The following is a 16,048-nucleotide window of genomic DNA, read 5'->3' on the forward strand; positions in this document are numbered from 1 at the left end:
GGGGGGGGGGGGGGGGGGGGGGGGGGGGGATCCGTTGGGCTGCGCCTGACCAAGCTGCAGATGTGTCTGCCCATTTCTGGACTGAGCCCATTTCTGGACTGCCCATTTCTGGACTGAGCCTGGACGAGAAGCAGGCTGGAGGAAGGGCCACGTCCCAGGTCTCTAGGGTGGGACAGGGAAGTGCAGGCTTGCCCCCACCCCGAGCCCACGGGGCGGGCTGGCTGTCGCTTTGGAGGTCTGCCCTGTCCTTGACTGGGTTCCTGGTGCCTTTCTTGTAGGTCTGGGTCTCTACCTCTGTATTGCTGGGCCACAAAGACACGCAGCTGACCCAGGAGCCGGTAGAAGGACGAATTCGTTCTGCGGAGGTCAAGCTCGTGGGTGATCAAGTCCGTCCATCTTGCTGGTTTCTGTATTTCTGTGATAGTACCTTTTCACGTTTGTGCAAAAATCCAAGTCTGGCCTTGAAGGTTTGTTTTCTGGGGTGCCTGGGTGGCTCAGGCAGTTAAGCCTCTGCCTTTGAATTGGGTCAAGAGTTCGAGGTCCCAGGATCAAGTCCCGCGGGGGCTCCCTGCTCCGCAGGAAACTGCTTCTCTCTCTGCCTCTGCCTGCCACTCCCCCGGCTTGTGCTCACTCTGGCTCTTACAAATAAATAAATAAAATCTAAAAATAAAAAAGAAGAAGAAGAAGAAAGAAAAATAAAGTTTTTTTTTTCTTTCAGTCCTTTGGCTACGGTCTCTCTGGGGGTCTTTTCTGTCTGTTTCTCTCGAGGAGCTTTCCCCTTCGACGTCACACCCCTCAAGAGCAGTCTAGGCCCTCAGGCTCAGTTTCGGTAACCCTCCCCCGCCCTGCCCCCCAGTATTGCCTACTTTAAAGTTTGCCTCAGGTGGGCCACGGCTTGCTTTCTTGGGCGGGCCGCCAGACAAGTCTGGGGGCACAGCAAGGCCTGTGGGGCCCCTCAGACAGGAGGTGGAGGCCTCTCCTCTTCCGAGTGGAGTGGAGGGAAGGGTGTCGTGAGGCTCCGAAACCCATGGCCAAGGGCCCTTGGAGTCCCACCCGGCCAGGCAGGGGAGGCACGTGGGGACATCTAGGTGGAGAGCCCAACGGTGAGGACAGCGACTAGACACCCTGGGGGAGGGGGAGGGGCTGGAGTCTACCTCTGTGCCCGACCATCCTGCGGGTAGAACGACACAGGGACCTATTTACTAGGTGGCTCAGTCAGGGCAGGGGGGGCTTGAAAAGGGCGTGTGGGGGCAGGGACAGCAGCCGCCCGTGTCCACTGTGGACTGCACCCCACAGAGCGCGTGCGGCCCCCTCCTTCCAGAGAAGCAGGCCCCCCCACCGCCCGTGTTCTCCCCCAGTCTGGATTCCTTGCGCCCCTCTGGTGGGGGGGGCTTTGCCCCCAGCTGCTCTGGTCCTCAACTCCTGGGAACTGGGGGGGGGGGGTGTCTGTCTCCCTGTCTCTGTCACTCCTTGTCCTGGGGTCTCCTTCTCTCCAAGCTCACCCCAACCCCCCCTGGGGAATTCACCGACTTCTCCGGAGCCCCTCCCTGCTCTTCCCAGAATAACACGAGGGAAAGTGTCCCACACCCTGGGCCCCTCCTCCAGGGCTGCGGGCCCCTCTGCCGGTGTCAGATAATTGCTGGTGTGCCGCTCTGAGGAGCCGGAGCGGATCCCAGCGAAGGAGAGAGGGAGAGAAATAAATAATAATTTGCTTCCATTCAGCGTATATAGGTTACTTGATTTGCATATATGCTAATAATGCTATAATTACCCTGCTGTTCTGGTCTATGATCAAGTTCTATAAATACACGGATAGCAGAGTGAGGCCTAGCAGCACCAAGCCAAATTATAAGTGCGTCTGTGTGCATTTACGTGTCCCCTAAATCCAGGAACCTCTCTTTGTTACCACAGGCCCCTCCGAGGCCGATCTCCGCTACCCTCCTGTGCTCGGAGACAGCTGGGGGGGGGGGGGGACGAAAGACGGGCCTGAAGGAGAAAATATTCTGGGTTATATGTGATTTTTTTCGTATTGATCTGTTCATGAATAAATTACTACTGTTTTTCGGAGGATCAGAGATTTCCCCCAAATCCTTGAATCTGTACTTCCTGAATGCCCTCACCTCCTACAGGCCTGTCCTTGGGGTGCAGGTAAGCCGCAGGGAGAGCCCCCCGGCTGGTGCAGGGCTGCTGAGAAGCTTGCCAGCGGAGGGCGAGGGGTCCCTTTCCCCAAAGCCACCCCCCCCGCACTCTGCTCCCTCCTCACCTGCTCCCCATCTCAGGACGTGTTGGGGGGGGGCTCCGGAGCCCAAGCCCGCCCCGCCCGTGCAGATGTTTGGGGGATTGGTGGCAGAGGGGGAGGGGCCTGCATCCACAGCTGTCTGCTTTAATTATAATTATCCTCTTTTGCTTCCTTTCTGGCTAATGAGGGGGGGATTAGGTTTTTTTTTCTCCCCCGCTTTCCCTGGAGTTGAGGGGTGGGGTGAATTCAGGGTCCTCCTCCCCTTCCTCCCCAGGCCCTGGTTACTGGGAGAAAGGCAGACTCGGGAGAGTGGGGACAGTGTGAAGAGATTTGCAGGAACAAAGGGAGGACAGGTTTGGATTGCTGGACACGTCCCAGAGCTGGAGAGACCCCCTCCATCCCACCGGCACCCCCCAGCCCCCAGACAAGGAGCTCAATGTCTTCCAGCCGGTGAGAAAGAAGCTAGAGGGAGCCCAGGCCTGGGGGGGGGGGCGCCCAAAATTAGTCTCAAAGGATCTTTATTTCTGAGCTAGTGAAGCAGATTAATCAAGGGGAGAGCAAAATGATCATAATGGGAGCAATGAGGGGAGGGGGCTGAGGCCGGAGTGGGGCGCAGTCTGGCCGTCCCCCCTCCCCCGGTCTCCCTACTCCGGTGCGGAAGGAAGAGCCAGGCCTGCGGACCCTGACCTAAGCCCTCAGAGTCCCCCTTTCAAAGCTGAGGGACGCCGGCCCGGAAGGTGGCTGGGAAGGCGCCTGGGAGGGAGAGAGCCCCCGCCCCAGCGGAGGGAGGTAATGGGAAGAGGGACACTGAAAGCCATGGGGGAGGGGGAAAGAGGGAGCCGGCAGGGACTCAAGTGGCCTCCAGGTCTGTGGGACAAAAGTTGGAGGGAGATTTGTGTATGAGAGAGGAGGGGAGGGGCCTTGGGGAAGGGGGGGCTTTGACAATGAACTTGAGACAAAGTTCATTAGCATGCAGGCCTGCTGTCTGTCACGTCGAGCTCAGACAGAGTTCCCAGGCCGGCCAGGAAGAGTGGGAGGGAGGGGAGGGCGGGGTGGGGTGGGGGTGACGGAGGGGACCGGCCATTGTGCCATCCTGGGCCCCAGCGACCAGCGAATATCAGGATCCCAGCCCTGGAAACCAGCCCCCAAAGAGCTCTCCCTCCTCTGAGAACAAGATAATTTATCTCCCACTTTGAATCCGCGGTCCCTCCCCTCCTGTCTCCCGTCTGGACTTCCCAGCGCTGCCCTTCCGCCCCCACGGTGGGCACACAGTGTCTCCCAAGTGTCCCTCTCTCCTTCACAACTTGGATGTGGATGTGTGATTTCCCCGGGAGCTGACAGGGCCTGGGGCTGGGGGAGGCTCGGGCCGGGGGCCGGGGACAACCCCGAAAGGGCAAAGTGTCCTGGTTCTGGCGCTCCTTCTCCACTCCGCTCCCCACCCTGGACGGGTCGTCTAGCCACGCTCTCAAGTTCAAAGGTCAGCTGGACCAGGCAGGAGCCTGGGGACTGTGCCTGTCTGTCACACTCTTTCTCCCTTTCTCGGGCTTCCTTGGGGGATTTGGGTGGCCTGAGGAACAATGGCTTTCTTGAGCCCCTTCTTCCTGCCTCAGGTCGGAGAAGGCAGTAGGAGGAGGTGGGGGACAGAGGAGATGACAAAGACCCCTTCCCACACAGGCCTCGGAGAGGGAAGGGAGGGGGCTTTCACGGAGCGGGCTGTCATTTTGGTGGTCGTGGTGTCTCCAGACAGGGGCAGCACCCCTCTTTGCAGCCTCCAGGGAGAGCAGCCAGAGCGAGCGCGGGAGGGAGGGGGGCGAAGAGAATTCCTGAATGGACAGACAGATGCTACGTCACCGTCACCGGGGCTGCGTCCCCCACCCCCAGCCCGAGGAGGCAGGAGCCAGAGGGAGGCAGTGCAGCGGCTGGGGCCAGCGAGCCCGCTCTCCTCCTCGCAGAAGCCGGGTGAGTGGCCATTCCGGAGGGCTCTTGCTCCCTCGGACCGCCGGGCTGGGTGGGATGTGATCCCCTGGCATCAGCCCAGGGCACCCTGCTTTGCCCACCAGCGAATGGAGGAGAGGCGGGCACAAAAATCGCAGAAAGGCACGGCGGATGAAAGACGGAGGGGGCGACCCACGGGGGTGGGGCGTGGGTGTGGAGGAGTCGTTGGCAGAGGGGGGTCCCCGCTCCTGCCTCCGGCGCGCCCAGGGCGGTGAGCTGAGGCAGCAGCCCTGCCTCGCTACCAGAGCGCCTCCGGGTCCCCTCCTTCCCCGCCGGCCGGCGGGCTGCGGCTCACCAAGTTTGTCAATGGGATTGGGAGGCTCTAGGGTCACGGCGCTCCTGATCCTGTTAACCGGCCCCTCCCACTCGCCACCAGACGGCCAACGTCTTAATGCTCCGACCAGCGGGGGGTGCGCAGGAAGGGAGACTGTGGGATGGACGGAGGAGAAAGACGGTCCGGGGTCTGGACTCCTGACCTGGTTCCTTTCGCGGCTTTCTTTCGTCCTCTCTGCCCCGGGGACTTCAGCTCTTGGGGGAGGACAAGGTCGAAGGAGCTGGGTCCTGGGGCTGGGGGCAGGGAGGGAGCCACAGTCCCAAACAGGTGGGGACCAGAATTAGGAGGAAACCCAAAAGCGTGTTACAGAATTTAGATCGCTCTAACCCTCCTTCCCTGCTTTCCCCATGGGCTGGCAGGGGGGAGCGGGTTCGGGGATGCGGAAAGCCCAGTGGGATGTCGGGCTCAGATGCTCAGGTCCCAGAAGGGGCAGGAGCCCCCCTGCAGCTTTCGCCAGCCCCACTGGGTGCTGGTTCTTATTTCTTGCTTTTCGGGAAGGGCCAGGGCATACGGAGAGAAGGCACAATTCCTGTCCCCACCCACACTCTGGGGGGTGGTTCTGGGAGACAGGCGGGGACTCCTGGAGGCCAGTGGGGGCTGGAGGCCACAGACTATTTCTGGTCCTCGGAGGCCAGGTTTCTGGGAAAAGCTGAGGCTACTAGTCACCAAACAGGCTCCGTGCCTCCCTCCCGGGGCGCGGTCCTTGTCACCATGCCCCCCACCCCTGCACGGCACGGGGTGTTGGGGGGGTTTGCGAGGCAGGGCTCAGCAGGGAGAGGCATTGCTGCTGCGGGGACCCCAGGCCTTTCTGATGGAGAGGGAAGGAGCCAGAGCCCCCAGCTGTGTTTGTGCCCATTTTCTAGCCAGTCTTCAAGTTTCGGGGCTCGGCCCCGCTTTGGTGTGAGGACCTTTTCAGATGGAGACATCCGCTTAGGAATGGAGGGGCCGGCGGAGCTGAGACTGGGAGCCTTCGTGTCCCGGAGACATGGGGCGGGGTGGGCAACGCGCTCGGGCAGGAGATGGAGCTGGACGGGGAGGCTCGTCCCGCTCCCAGCCCTGCCTAGTGATGGTTTTCCCTGCCTGAAGGCTGGTGGTCTTCCCGGTCTAAAGAAGGTGGAGTAGTTGTGGAGCGAGATTGAGGGAGAAGGACTCATCAACTTACCCCAACACACACACACGCACGCACACGCACACACACACACAAGCATATGCAAACACACGTGTGCAAGCACACACACACACATACACCCGCCCGCACACTTGCGAATATGCCTCTAGAATGTCCGAAGCTGGGTCACACCACGTCATGCCCCTAAATCAAAATTCAGCCTGAAAGCAAAATCCCGGAAAGGTGAAACTGTAAAATATTGAGAGAAGGTTCCATGCCCAACAGTAACATGTAAAATGCTGCTTTGTATTCTCACCTTCTGTGCAGAGAGGCCAGGGCAGGGGTGCTGCACGGCAGCCCCAGGATGGAAGGGCCAGAAAGCTGAGACTGGCAAGGAGCAAGGCTGGCGGTGTCTTCAGGGCCCGAGGACTCTACAGACTCGCCGCCCTTAGCTCTTGACAAACAGGTCTCGGTGCCCCCAGATCCCTCATGCAGCCCCAGGCAGCCGGAGCAGCCGGGAGCTGTGAGGACAGAATGCCCGTGGGCTGAGGGTCTGCAGGCCCAGGGTCAAGTCAGAAGGGCCAGGGGCTTCTGCTTCAGCAGGAGGAGGAGCAGGCTTCGAGTGGGGCTCGGGTGGTGCCCTCCGGGCAGTGTGCAGGCCGTGTGGGGCCGGCGGGGACCCTGCCTTGCCTCACGTGCGGGCTGCCTGGCGGCTCTCCCGCCTCCCCATCACCCCCGCCCTCGCTGGTGCTGCCTGGAGTTCCTGCGAGGAAAGAGGGGCCTGGCCTGCGGGGGAGGGAAGGGCCCAGGAGGGCAGCAGGGAGAGGGGTGCGCGGGAGTGCGGGGAGCGCCGGAGCCGCTCTAACCTTCACGCCTCCTCCTTGACAGGGCCGGCCTCCGAGAGACAGCAGCCCCGAGTCCCCGGTGGTCACCTTGGCTTTTAGGGTATTTATTTTCTTATTTGTTTGCTTTGATGGTGGGGGTGGGGGCGGGGTGGGCTGACCCTACACCCCCCACTTCTCCTCCGTGTTCTCCTGGTCCCCCCACCCTGCCTCTTCTAGCTTTCGGACCCTGACTGTGCTCCCCTCTGAGGGTTCTAAGACCTGTGGCATCACCGATGGGGGGAACCAAAGACATCCCCCCCCACCGCACCCAGCTCTGGGAGAGGGATGAGAGGCCCTGGGGACCCGGGGGACTCTTCCTCTTCTCTCAAAGGTCCTGAGGCCCGAGGCGGGGGCAGGAGGAGGCAGGGTGGGGATATGGGTCCCGGAGGGCAGCATGGGTTGGGGGGCGTGGGGATCTGGGAGGCAGCCCCGCCGTCAGAGGCTGTGGCCAGGAGTGCCCAGGACATGGGGTGGCATTTGTGTCTGCACCCCCGTGTACACAAACAGCACCCTGGCACCCCCAAGCTTTTGCCCCGCAAGGAAACCTCTTGCTGAGGGCCGGGCCCTCTAGCGTGTTCCTCCACTCCCTCCCCCTCCCTGGCTCCAGAAGGCTCGGAGACGCGCGCCCAGCTCAGCTTCTGGGTCTAAGCATGGGGGGCAGCCAGGAAGGCACTTCGACAGGAGAAAACTAGGCTCCTGGGAAGGGAAGCGTGGCATCCCCAGGGAAAAAGTCTTCCCCCTCGTCCGCACGCCCTCTAACCCCCTCTGCCCCTACGGAGATAGACAGATTTTTTTTCATGGCTTCAGCACTTTTTTTTTTTTTTGCCAATTCCTGCTTGTATGTGTCCCTACCCCACAGACAATGCAAATATTCTGTAGCAAAAGAATAATGTGTGATAATGTTTATAACAACGGGGCACCCGGGAGGCAGAAATAATACCTGAACCCAGTCTCCTCCAAAGGCAGCTTTCATGTGTATCTTCCAGGCGAATTAATCTGATCTTTGAAACAAAGAAAAAAAATATGCTCTTAACATAATGACCTGAATGGTTCCAGAGAGTGGCCTAATGCCAACATTTTTGGACCCAAACAATAAAAACCTGCCCCAAAGCTGCAACCAGAAAGCGCAATTCAGGCCTTGTTTTTCCGCACCTGGGCCTGTTCCAGCACAGACAATGGGTGCGCATCAGGCCCACAGGGATGGGGGTGGGGACAGGCACAGGCAGAGAAGGCAGGCTCGGAGCTGAAGGAGACACTTGCACGCTCTGATCACACCAGGGACTTGGGGGGCTCTCCCCGCAGCACCCCAGAATTTCCCTGGAAGGACTCGGGGGTCTGCAGGCCACAGCTACTGTACACCAGCCTCTGTCGAGAGTGCTGGGGGCTCCAGTGGAGGCCTTCCTGGGGAGACTGAGGCTGGCAGGCCCAGCACAAGGGGGACCTAAGGCACTCATTTTGCTCCAATCGGCGGCCTCTCCGAGGCCTGCCGTATCCAATTCCGGAGGGTAGAAGGGGCTCTTGCGGTCAAAGAAACCCCTGAATGAAGTCACTCACACACCGCGGGGGGCCCCCATGCCTCTCCGGTCCCCTCGCACGCAGAGCCCGCGCACAGAGCCAGATTGCCCACTTTGTCAACGCCCGCCCTCTGTACCCATGCACACGAGGGCAAACTCAGCTGAGCATGGGCACGCACATACCCTCCTTAACCCACTCTTTCCTGGGCACCCACTAGGTTTTCGGCATAGTATTAGATCCCCCAGAGCCAACAGGAAAGACTTTGCCCGGAGGGTGATCTCACCTGCTCGCTTCCACTACTGTCCTTTGGGAAACCTGAGTGAGGTGGCCTCATATACAGAGCAAGCCCAGAGGCCCTGGGGAGTCTTCTGGCTCTTCCCGGGCTTGGCTTAGTGCTCCATCCCCATGGGAATGGGGACAGAGGCCCCATTCGCCTCCATCCCGGAGCAGGACCTTGGGAGGCCAGCTTGTCCTGTCTGCCCAGAAAACCAAACCCAAAATGGCTTCATCAGGAATCTGGCCAGATATTCCAGGGCTCACGCTCTTCCCCGTTTCCCCTGCGGGGGCCTCCATACCTTTAACACCGCCTAGGCTGGGGGAGCTCTGAGGCACCGTGGCTGTGGCACAAGGCAGGAGATCTAGCTCCTTATCTAGCTACTGGAGGGGAAATTTGGAAACGTACCCTGCTTTCTATTTTTTTTTTTAAGATTTTATTTATTCATTGGACAGACAGAGATCACAAGTAGGCAGAGAGGCAGGCAGAGAGAGAGGAGGAAGCAGGTTCCCTGCCGAGCAGAGAGCCTGATGTGGGGCTCCATTGGAGGATCCTGGGATCATGACCTGAGCTAAAGGCAGCGGCTTTAACCCACTGAGCCACCCAGGCGCCCCCACCCCCGTACCCCGCTTTCTAAACCCCAGTTTTTGAGAAGGTCCAGCAAGTCTGATTTTGGCCCACGGGAGAGGGGGTGTCCTCCCCCGGGCAAAGAAGGCTTTGGGTGTCTAACCCCTGCCCCATCCCCAGCAGAAATACAGCAGTGGCTGAAATGGAAGGAAGGTTCTCCGTGGTCCCCCACCCCAGTCACTGCACTCCCTGGGTCGCGTCCTCGTGAAGAAGAGCTGGGGCCCACTGAGGGCAGGGGACTAGGCTGGGACGGGGAGAGTGGACAGCACTGGCAAGCGACTCTTCCCACCTGCCGGCCTCAGCCTCCCAGGAGCTGGGAGAGGGGGAGGACAGGGGTGGGAGAGAAAGTACCCTTCGGGAGCTTTTAAGGGATCTTGTAGGGGGCAAATGGGGGAATATTGGTAAGGGAAGTTGGTGGTGTGTGTGGACAAGTGGAGGTCCCACCCAGGATTTCTGGAATGTCTGGAGGGTCTTGGGTTTCTTCTAGAGGGGCATGAAGTCGCCGACCTGGAATAATCTGAGGACATTTGTAGGCAGGAAGCTGAAAGGCTGGAGGGCCCGAGGTTTTCCAGGGCTCTCTAGAGAGCTCATTCAGCAGCCTGCTGGTACGGTCAGTCTGTCTCTGAGAGGGCTTGAGGAGGATCTCACTTTGCTGCCATGGAACTGAGGCAACAGAGACCCCTGTGCTCCCCCAGTGCTTCGTTCTGAGCTGGGGCAGGGGGAGGGCAGGAGGGAAGAAAGTAGGCCGTCGGCACTTTGTCTCTTTCTTTCCCCACCACTGGCTGGTGGCTGATGTGCTCCTAGTTCTGGGAGGGTAAAGAATTGATGCTGTGGAAGCTTCTAGAAAGCCTTTCCCTTGGGTAGCAGTCCTGAGACCCTTTGGAGGCTGACAGAGGAGTCGGGGTGGGGAGCTGTGCCAAGCACAGCCGGGAGAGCGCCCTGAGACTGGGGAAGCCAGGCTCCAAACTGCTATTCTGGGGAAAGGCAGGCCCCCAGGCTTTACGCTATTTCAAAGTGTCCCCCACCTCCCATTCTCTATACATTCTCTGTAAGGGGCGCATAAAATGAAAATTGGCCATGGACTTGCATGGACTTGCATCTAACCAGGGGGAATGGCATCCAGACAGTGCGGAGAGGTGACACCCCCCCCCCCCAGTGGATAGAACAGTTGGCCCGCTGGCAGGCCGAGGGGCGCACCTCTGTTGGCACCTCGCTGAAGGGTCCCAGGGGATAGGAATGGGCTGGGATGAAGCAGACACACGGGCTCTAGGAATCTAAGTCGTAGGATTTTTCAAAAAAAGGGCTGAGAGTAGGGCGGCTGGAGGGACGGGGAGTGCTCCCTGGCAGACACTGGGGCTCAGCAAGGAACCCACAGCTCTCTCTCCGGAGAGCTCTGCCAGGCGGCGAGAATCCGGACCCGGCTTGCCGGGTGGCGCGAGCTGCCGGCCTCGGGACGCTGCGTTACTGGACTCGGATTCTCTGGGCTGGATGGGGAGAGCCAGGTCAGGACATTCGCGCCGACACCGACCGTTCTCCCTCCGACGCCGGCTCTCCAGACGCCGGAGATGGAGCGGGGGTGGGGGCGCACGGGGCAGGCCTGCGAGGCCGAGTGGATTGTGCGGAGACTGTCGGCGTTAATGCCCGCGGGGGTCCGCCGGCCTCCTCCCCCCGGACCCTTGGTGCAGCGAGCAGGTTCTAGAGATGGTCCCGTTTCTGCGCGGCGACTAGGGAGGCCCTGCCTGGTTCGGACCCCGCGTCTCCCGCTAGGAGTCCAGAATCTTTCCCTCACTGTTTTGGGTTGGAAACCAAGAGCGAGGTTCCCGCCGGTCCTAAAAGGTTAGGATGCCAGTCCGGAAGGGATCCGAACACCACAAGCACAAAGAACGTCCTGAGGAGAGGAGGCAGGTGGGGGAGAATCCCGTTATCTGATTCTTTTTAGTATCTCTGGGCTCCCCACCCCCATCCTGGCGCAATACCGCGGGACCAAACGGAAAATGTGGGGCCGACCGAGAGTGAGGATGGAGGGAAACCACGCATGGCAGTGGGGGGAGAGGGCAGGCGGGCTCGGGGTGGGAGAGGCAGCGAGAGGCCGGGGGTCAGCGCACCGAGGTTCCCCCCACCCCGCTTCTAGGGGGAGGGGCGCCCCAGTTGCGCGCTCCGGCTGGTCCGTGGCAGGGGAGGGGCGGGGCCGGCTGGGAGACGAGGCGGTGACGTCAGACTTGGCGGAGCCAATCGGAGGCTGGGCCGGGGAGGGAGCGTGAAAGGATGAATGAAAAGTCCGGAGCCGGAGCGCGCCCGGGCCAGAGCAGCGGCCGCGGCGCAGGCGGAGCTGGGGAGGCGAGGCCCGCGAAGCCCTGCTGGCCGCGGCTCGGCGGGGGCTGAGGTCCGGCGGGCGCCTGCACCCCGGCGCCCGCGGAGCCCTGGCACCCCGGAGCCCTGGCACCCCGGAGCCCTGGCACCCCGGAGCCGGGGCCACAGCTCTCCGTGTCGGGAGCGCGCCGGGAGGACCGCGCGGGAGAGCACGATGGGCGCCCTGGGCTCGCTGTAAGTGGCCTGGCCGGCTCGGGGCCGCAGGTGGGCGAGCGCCGACGTGTCCGGCGTGCCCGCGCGTCCGCCTCGAGGGGCCGGCTGAGACCCACACCTTTCTCGGGGTTGCGGGGACCTCCGTGACGACTCCCCTTCCCGATCGGAATCCCCGCCAAGCACCAGGGCCCCTTTCGCCTCGGACCCCCGGCCATTTTCACAGCCTTGGGTGCTTTGTGGACCTCTTTGTACAAAGCCGTTTTTCTGGGGGTCCCACGGGGCCTGGGGTTCGGCTCACCTGCACCGCCTGCCCCATCTCGTGTGTGTGCGGGGTCTCCCGCAAGCCCTCCCGGGTGGGGTCTTTGCTCTTTCCTTCTCTATCCGAGACGCGCCGGGAGGCCCTGGGGCGCCCGCCCCGCACCCGCTTGTCTCCCTCCGGGTTGCCGGGATTTCCTGTTCCCTCCAGGACGCCGCCGCCGGGGGTTTCCCGCACGATTCGCTGCTCGTCCCCAGCTTTAGTCAGCGCCCTTGTTCTACCCTTTCGCGAGCCGGGGGTCCCCGCGGTCCCATGCAGAGGCTTGGGCTGTTGGGCGCGCCCTGCAGCTTCCAGAGGAGGGCGGTGGGGACCCCGTGGGGCCGCAGAGGCCTCTGCCGCGGTCCCTGCGGTCGTCCCGGCTGGCGCGAAAAGCCCGCGAGTCCCTCTTCCTGCGGAAGGACCCGCGGACTCCCGCTTCGGGCTCGGCTGCGAGCGGGAAACCAGGCGCTCGAAGCTCCTGGGGCCCGGGGGCGCGCCCTGGACCTCGACGCCGCCGGCCTTCGGTCCTTCCCACGCCCTTTTCGGTCACCGTGGTTGTCTGTGTCCTGTACTCGGGGTCCCTTTCGGTCTTGGACTCCGTTTCTCTCTCCGCCCCCACCTCCACCCCCGTGCCCTCTCCCACCTCCACCGCGCGGCCGGGGGCGGCGGCGGCGGCCGCGGCCGGGAGGCTGCGTGGAAGAGGCGGCGGCAGCAGCCAGGAGGCGGGGTTGGTTGTTATCTTTGGTTATCTAGCTGTATGAGTGGTGTGGAGTCTTCATAAAGCTAGATAACCGAAAGTAAAAATAACCCCATACACTGCGCAGAGGGCCCCGGGAAAGCTGGCCGCATGGGCGGGCGGGGGAGGCCTACTCGAGGGGCTGGAGGCGCGAGGTCCCCTGGGCCGCGCGGGCGAGAGGAGACGCCGGTGGCCCGCGGGCCTCAAGACCGAACCCCAACCCGGGGCCGCGCAGGTAGGAGGCGCCGCCGGGGCTCACGTTAGCCCGGTGCTCCCCATGAGCTCGGACTAGGCAGAAAGAGGCAGGGTGGTTCCTCCCCAGGATGGGGCCTTTCTGGGCAGAATGAGGGGCGGGCCACTGCGCGGGGAGCTGCTCTGAGGCAGAGATCCGTTGACTCTACGTGCAGGGTTCTTTGGGACAGTGTCTAGGGCTCCTCGCGCAGGCGTCTCCCGTGGGCGCTGGTGAACAACTTCCCGCAGGCTATGCCCAACTCTTGCTGGGGTGGGAGGTTTGGGGGGAAACCCCTCCGCCAGCCAGACCTCCTTTACAGGAGAAAAGGAAAGAGCAAAGACCCCCACCTATGGTTTTTGCTTTCATACGCTCCGTGAAGCCTTGTAGGTCTGCCCAGTTGGGCTGGGAGCTGGGAATGGCAGAGTGGAGACGTGTGGGGGTAGCCCTGGGGGTGGACGGGGAGGGAGGGACAGGCTGGATCCTGGGGAAGGGGCCTGCGGAGTGTTTCTCATCTCTCTTCCTTATTCTTTACTCTTCCTGGCCCAGCACCTGAGTGTGATGTCTTGAAAAGCTTCTCACACCAGCTTTGTCTTCACTGACCGCCTGGGTTGAGTTGGGTCTTACCTGCCTATCCCACTCTCACACTCGCAGAAATCACCTCCGAGAGCAAATGGCCTCAAGGAGCTCAAACACAAAGGAATCTGTGGCTTAGTATTTATGCTGCCCAGAGAAAGCAAAGAATTAGAGATTAATCAGGGCCTTTTCTGAAAGAATCCATTTATCTGGCCTGACCTAAATATTTTCAGCAAGTGTTTCAGGGCAGTGGAGAGGAGGAGGAGGACGGGCTGGAGTTACTTGGTGGGACAGAGTAAGTGCGACAAAGCCAGAAGTAGCCCCCCTGCATTTATGCCCGCTCCCCGCTCCCTCCCCCACCACCTGGGCGGCCAGCCAGAGTGTGGCCAGAAAAAGAGGGCCAGACAACTGGGCAAAATGCCCTTTCCCAGACCCCAGTTCGCTGCAGCAACTGACCGTTTCCTCCAGGAACTGACTTCTGTATGGAGGAGGAGGTGATGATTCCATGATACGTTCTGAGGGAGAAATCCTGGGGACGCCAGACGAAAACAGTCAGGCTTCAGGGAGCCTAGAGCACACGCGTCTCCTCCCCTTAAAGCTTTGGAGGAAGGAGAGATTAGCTGCCTCTCACCTTTTTTTTCAACTGTTTGGAATTTGGTGTTTTTGGAGGGGGGGCAGTGGAGACCGGATTAGGGAGAGAGGGAGCAGGTTTGGGCAGGGACTGAGAATCCCAACACCACACCGTACCTCCTGGTAACAGCCTCCCTGGTCTACATGCTGCTTTTTGACCCTCAGACACTGGGCGGTGGTTCTGATTAACCCCATTTTACAGAGGAGGAACTACAGACCTCAGTGCGAAGCTAGGGTCACGGAATAGTTTCAAACCTGGGGCAGGGCGGAGGGGGGCGGTAAGGGGGGAGATGTGGGTGAAGGGTGAGTGAGAAAGGAGGGGGTCGGACATGGGGGAGGAAGGCCCAGGAGAGATGTGAAGAGAGCCTCGGGCCTGCTAGTGATCGGGGAGGGGGAGGGGAAGGGGAGGCGCAGGAAGAAGAGGGGGGGAGGGGGAGGAGAAGCCCCAAAAAAGACGGGTTTTTTTTTTTTTTTTTTAAAGATTTTATTTATTTATCTGACACAGAGAGAACACAAGCAGGGGGAGCAGGAGAAGGAGAAGCAGGCTCCCTGCTGAGCAGGGAAACCGATGGACCTCATGATCATGACCCTGAGCCAAAGGGAGATGCTTAACCCACTGAACCACCCAGGCACCCCACCTTTTTTTTTTTTTTTTTTTAACTCTTCATGCTGCTGGTTGGAAGTGCGCGTTTGGGATCTCCTGAGACTCCTCTACCTAAGAACTGTTTTAGCGGCAGTGGGTTTATGCCGACACCATGGGGGGGCCCAGGAGCACATGTGATCTCTGGGTCTCCCAAGGAGACCAGCTGGGAGGAAGCGGGTGGGTGGGGGGCACAAAACAAACACCTGCTCTGGGGAGGGGGGGAGAGGCCAGGACGGACGCGGTGGGGGAGTGTGGGCTGCCTTCCCTGTCCTCATGGTGGCGCGCCCGTAGGTGTGCGGGCAGGGCGGTCAGGAAGGGTTGGGAGGCTGTGCTGGGAGCTGTCTGTGTCTGCTCAGGAGGGTGAGAACCTGAGTGGCCTGGTGCGAGGCTGGGTGTGTGTGCGCGATGGGTGCACAGTGGGCAGGAAGCTTGGCTGTCGGATCAGGGATGCCTGACCACGCATAAGTACAAATTCGCGGAAGGGACCGACACTCTGGGTTGGGGAGAGTCTGCCCGATGCAGACCTCACAGTCATACCGCTGAGTCCTGCTGCCCGCCTCCCCCAACTTTTATGCCAGATGATGCCTCCTCCAGCTGAGCCCACGAGGTACCCTCATGGGATGGGGGTGCCGGGAAGCTGGCTCCAAGGGGCTCGCAAGGGCCTCGCCTGTCACCAGTGAGTGACTTTCTGGCTTGGTATCATCACACCTCTGTTGACGAGGTTTTAGTTTTGTTCTTTAGATCTTAGACATCCACCCATTCCTACTGGGAATCGAGTTCTAAGCTGGTTTCTTCACCCATTTTCCTCCCTTGCCCTCATCCCAGTGGCTTCCTATTGGATTCTGAGTCCAGGAGTTCAAAGGCAGTTTTCTCCTAGATATCTGACTCAAGTTTTGATTATCACTCACACCCTCACCTTGGGTCAGATTTTCCTCAATGCGGGGCATTGAAAGTTTTCCCCAGGGGCACCTGGCTGGCCCAGTCGTTAAGCTGTGATCCTGGGGTCCTGGGATCGAGCCCGTGTTGGGCTCCCTGCTCTTCAGGAAGCCTGCTTCTCCCTCTCCCACCCCCCTGCTTGTGTTCCCTCTCTTGCTGTGTCCCTCTCTGTCAAATAATAAATAAAGTCTTGAAAGAAAGAAAGAGAGAGAGAGAGAGAAAGGTTTCCCTACTTGTAACCACCATCACTGTCAGCCTGGGGAGAGACAGAAACGGAAGGAGTGTATGTGACTGGAAGGTCTGGGGTTGGGTGTATCACGCACCAGCTGCAACATCTCCAAGCCTCGGCAGGATGTTTATAGAAGGGGGAGAAGAATGTATGCCCTCAGGATTGTTACATGGAGCAAACAAAGAATTCTATGTAAAAGACCTTGTACTGTGTTACCACATCCATGGGCAAGGAGTCATACTTCCCCTACAGTCGCAACAACAATCTGAAAGCTT

At 60.5% G+C, this 16,048-nt stretch overlaps 1 long non-coding RNA gene across 2 annotated transcripts; it reads right to left on the reverse strand.

Annotated features, from left to right (window-relative positions):
* Positions 1-30: 30 nt before the first annotated feature.
* LOC132025856 (uncharacterized) lies at positions 31-8,720 on the reverse strand. 2 transcript variants are annotated; one of them, XR_009406721.1, is made up of 3 exons: positions 8,359-8,712; positions 7,501-7,561; positions 31-660 (listed from the first exon to the last, which is right to left on the reverse strand). It is a non-coding gene; the product is annotated as an uncharacterized LOC132025856 (long non-coding RNA). The 2 variants fall into 2 exon arrangements; XR_009406722.1 differs by lacking the exon at positions 31-660 and having other exon boundaries at positions 7,389-7,561; positions 8,359-8,551; positions 8,651-8,720.
* Between the last annotated feature and the right edge of the window lie 7,328 nt (positions 8,721-16,048).

This window comes from Mustela nigripes, chromosome 10 (assembly GCF_022355385.1).
Source record: "Mustela nigripes isolate SB6536 chromosome 10, MUSNIG.SB6536, whole genome shotgun sequence".
In the NCBI taxonomy this organism is placed as follows: domain Eukaryota; kingdom Metazoa; phylum Chordata; class Mammalia; order Carnivora; family Mustelidae; genus Mustela; species Mustela nigripes.